General features: G+C 38.9%; 1 pseudogene; it reads right to left on the bottom strand.

The window, feature by feature from the left end:
• Positions 1-1,371: 1,371 nt before the first annotated feature.
• LOC111958065 (GTPase IMAP family member 9-like) lies at positions 1,372-3,591 on the bottom strand (annotated as a pseudogene).
• Between the last annotated feature and the right edge of the window lie 43 nt (positions 3,592-3,634).

The following is a 3,634-nucleotide window of genomic DNA, read 5'->3' as shown; positions in this document are numbered from 1 at the left end:
CATTTGATTTAACCCTCTCATATGAGGGAAATGTTAGTATTTTCCAACCATCTATCTCCTCATTATTAGGTTTATGATAACATACATGGTTCCTCCTGCTGCTGCGAAAATCCTTCACCATTTCCCAAAGTGTCTCTCCTGTCTTACTGGCTATCACTGCTGCTTCCTCCAGAGGAGGACATGTTTTCATCTTGTATATGACCACTACTGTCCTGAGCACTGCTGCAAAGATGATAACTGATTTTTTCCATGACCAGCTATTCTGTTTTTCATTCTGGTTTCTATTTTCTCTAAAAGCTCTCTGACCTGGTTGTTGTTGCCGGTCATGATTTCTGAACACATGGTATCCACCCCCACATTTCTTAACCAGCCTCTGCAGATTTCTATCCTCTCTGATAAACTGATCTATCGTTGTTTCTTTCAGCTTCTCCCATATGAAGAGCACCATTGTGTCTCTGTCTATGTTGGCAGGTAAAGCTCTTTAGTTCCTCTGTAACTCTCTTCTCCTGCTCTGTGAATTCGGCCCAGCTGAACGACTAGTAGGAAGGTGTATGGACCCGGTGCACATAGAGACAAAGCCCTCTCCATCTCTCTCTCACTTCCTCTTCAGAGAGGTCCCTTAAGGTAGGTTGTTTCACATTGTTTGGTGGGTGGTTGTCTTCCGTGTCTGTGTATGTTGCGCCACACGGGACTGTTTCGGTATGGTTGTTCGTTCGGTTTTGTGTGTCTGTTTCCCTGTTCGTGCGTTCTTGTGTTACATGTAAGTTCTTAAGTTAAGGTCTGTTTAGTTCGTTTTGTTAGTTTGTAATCCTTCCAAGTGTGTTTTCGTGTTTCGTCTGTTTTTTTAATAAATCATTATGTATTCACAACCCGCTGCACTTGCTTCCGATCCCTCTCTCCTCCTCGTCCGAGGAGGAGGAAGAATATTACGACAATCGTTACACAGCTGCTCAATGACGTAGGTACATGAGTAAGATCCCTGGAAGACTAATAAACCAATTATGGACATAATTCAGATAACTCAATAATCTCTTCTAGAAAATAAAACAACAACTTCTGAATAGAAAAAGATCAATTTATTTTGAATTGCAAAGAACATCTGTGAACTTTCACAATATACAATACATTGTGTTCAGTTTCAATATGTTCATTTCAAACTGCATTTGTTAGGTTCGTTAATAATCAATATCAAACTAATCAAGACAAAAGCAAGTTCACTATTAACCATAGGTCTACTAATAAGTGGTTATTTAAAATGTATAAGAACACATTACTAGAGCAATTTTTCATAGTTCCTGTGATTATTTATATTTACCAGCCACAACCCATACTGTATTACTTATATCACCACACAGTATGCTAACAACAACAATACTAATACAGGTCCTACCCCAATCTCAGTTAATAGACAACTTATGTGATTCCATTAGAGGTTATAAAACAAGACACTTAAAAAGTCAGGTCAATACAAAGTAGTTTCATTTTTTATTCATCTACAAATAAATTGATGATGAAGGTATGATTGATTGATTAAAATGATCTCTGGTGCTGAAGCCCAACATCACATATCTATTTCACTAGTTCTCAAAACATGGCACAAATATAATTTATGTTTGTAACTCCAACCACTGCTTGGACAGGAGGACACTAACGACAGTGAGAAACACTAGGTGGACACTGACTGAACAACATATTATTTTACACATGTCAGAGTGGTTATCAAATGAAGTTTGAGTGAGAGACAAATCAACAATATATTGTTTTAGAGTTATGTGACACAGCATTACTGGATACTGCATTTCTCTGGAACTTTAATCTTTCCAGCTCCTACTGCACCTCCTACTGCACCTCCTAATACTACCCCTGCTGGTCCCCCTAATGATCCTAATGTTGCACCGACAACAATTCCAAAAGTTATAAACCAMTTTTTATTTTCAGCCTTATTTCTAGCTTCTCTCTTAAACATTTCCACCAGTTTTTTTATTTCTTCCTTCAGGTCAATTCCTTTCAACTCTGTCTTCAGCTTTTCTATCTCCTTATATCTCTTGTCTTCATTCTCTTTCAGGATCCTCTCCGCCTCTTCTTTAATCGCTCTCTCAACCTGTTGGTACATCTCAGTGGTGTAGTGGCTTACTCCATTCATCATGACCATCTTGTTTATCTTGTCAAGCAGCTCAGTGACCTGAGAGGACTTCTGATCTTTGGTATTCAAGACATGATATCCCCCACGGCATTTCCGAATAAAACTCAGAAGATCCGGACTCATTTTAACATATTCTTCAATTGATCCAGTTGATCTCCATGGGTAAATAGGACCATTGTATATTTTGCAGCCTGTTCTCCAAAGGTTGTCTGGATGATCTCCACTGTTTCCATCTCCTCAGTTGTGAATCTACCCAGCTGGGTCACAATCAGGAACACATGGGGACCAGGAGCAGAGAGACACATGCACTTTGCTATCTTTATCATTGCCGCCTCTTTGGTACAGTTGGTGTCAAACACACCTGGAGTGTCGATAACAGCAACCCATTGCCCATCCACCTCCCCTCTGGCTTTTTCACATTCTGATGTCACAGAGGAATCATCCCTCCCCAGGATGGTGTTTCCAACTGCACTCTTCCCAACTCCAGTCTTCCCAACCAGAACAATGCGGTGCTCATCATTTTGTCTGAGTTCTGTTGGATTACAAGGACACTGTTGTTACTGTTGAAAGATACTCTTCATGTTCTTCCTGTTAAGACATCTAGAGCTGTGTTTTCCAGTTTCATGTTTATTCCTTAGGACTTGTATTTATGGACTGTAGAATATAAACTGTGGGAAAAGTTACCATGACTTTCAATGTCATTTATCAATTGAACCATCAATTGAACCATGTATGTGTACATGCCGCATGACATTCATATTTATGTGTTAAAATCCTGTGTGGTTTCAAAACAACTCATAATAGCCTAGATAAGAAGATGCTCTTGCAATGAAAAATCACATTCCATTTCCTGACACTATAAAAATTATATAGAAAAAAAATGTAATTGTAAAATAAAGCACAAAAAAAAGAATTGGGTGACATTTTCAGTCCAACAACAACCCTCACAATGAACAAAGTTTCCCCAAAACAGCCCACACACTATAGCTTGGTGGAACCAGCCTGATTACTGTGTTCACCATTCCAGTTCATTTCACATAGCAGAATGCTGAATGCAGCATTCAGGCTGGTTTGACCTGGCTACTAACAATTGTGCAAAGTTTCCCCAAAACCCAAATATTTTTAAATGAACAAGTTTGGAATGTTGCAGCTTGCGCGATTGCAGACATTTAGTTCACTGCTGATAGAACATGTTACCCTTTATATTCCAACCACACCTGTTCATCATCAAACTGAAGCATATTTTAATTGAAATTAAAATTGAAGCACTGTTGTCATAGAACAAACAGTGAAATCGACCCATTTTCCCATTACCAGAATATATATGAAAACTAAATGTACGTATATCAATGCTCAAAGTGAAGAATAAAGTAGTAGGCTATACAGGTTACTTACCGAGTGCATCACATTGTCTGTCCATGTTTAGGTTCTGGAATGTAGATCTGTCAGGTACTTAATGAGAGTCTGTCCAGGGAACACCTACCTCAGTTG

The sequence above is a fragment of the Salvelinus sp. IW2-2015 genome, unplaced genomic scaffold (assembly GCF_002910315.2).
Source record: "Salvelinus sp. IW2-2015 unplaced genomic scaffold, ASM291031v2 Un_scaffold3654, whole genome shotgun sequence".
In the NCBI taxonomy this organism is placed as follows: Eukaryota; Metazoa; Chordata; class Actinopteri; order Salmoniformes; family Salmonidae; genus Salvelinus; species Salvelinus sp. IW2-2015.
The sequence above is the reverse complement of the archived record's forward strand: the minus strand, read 5'-3'. Positions and strand labels throughout refer to the sequence as shown.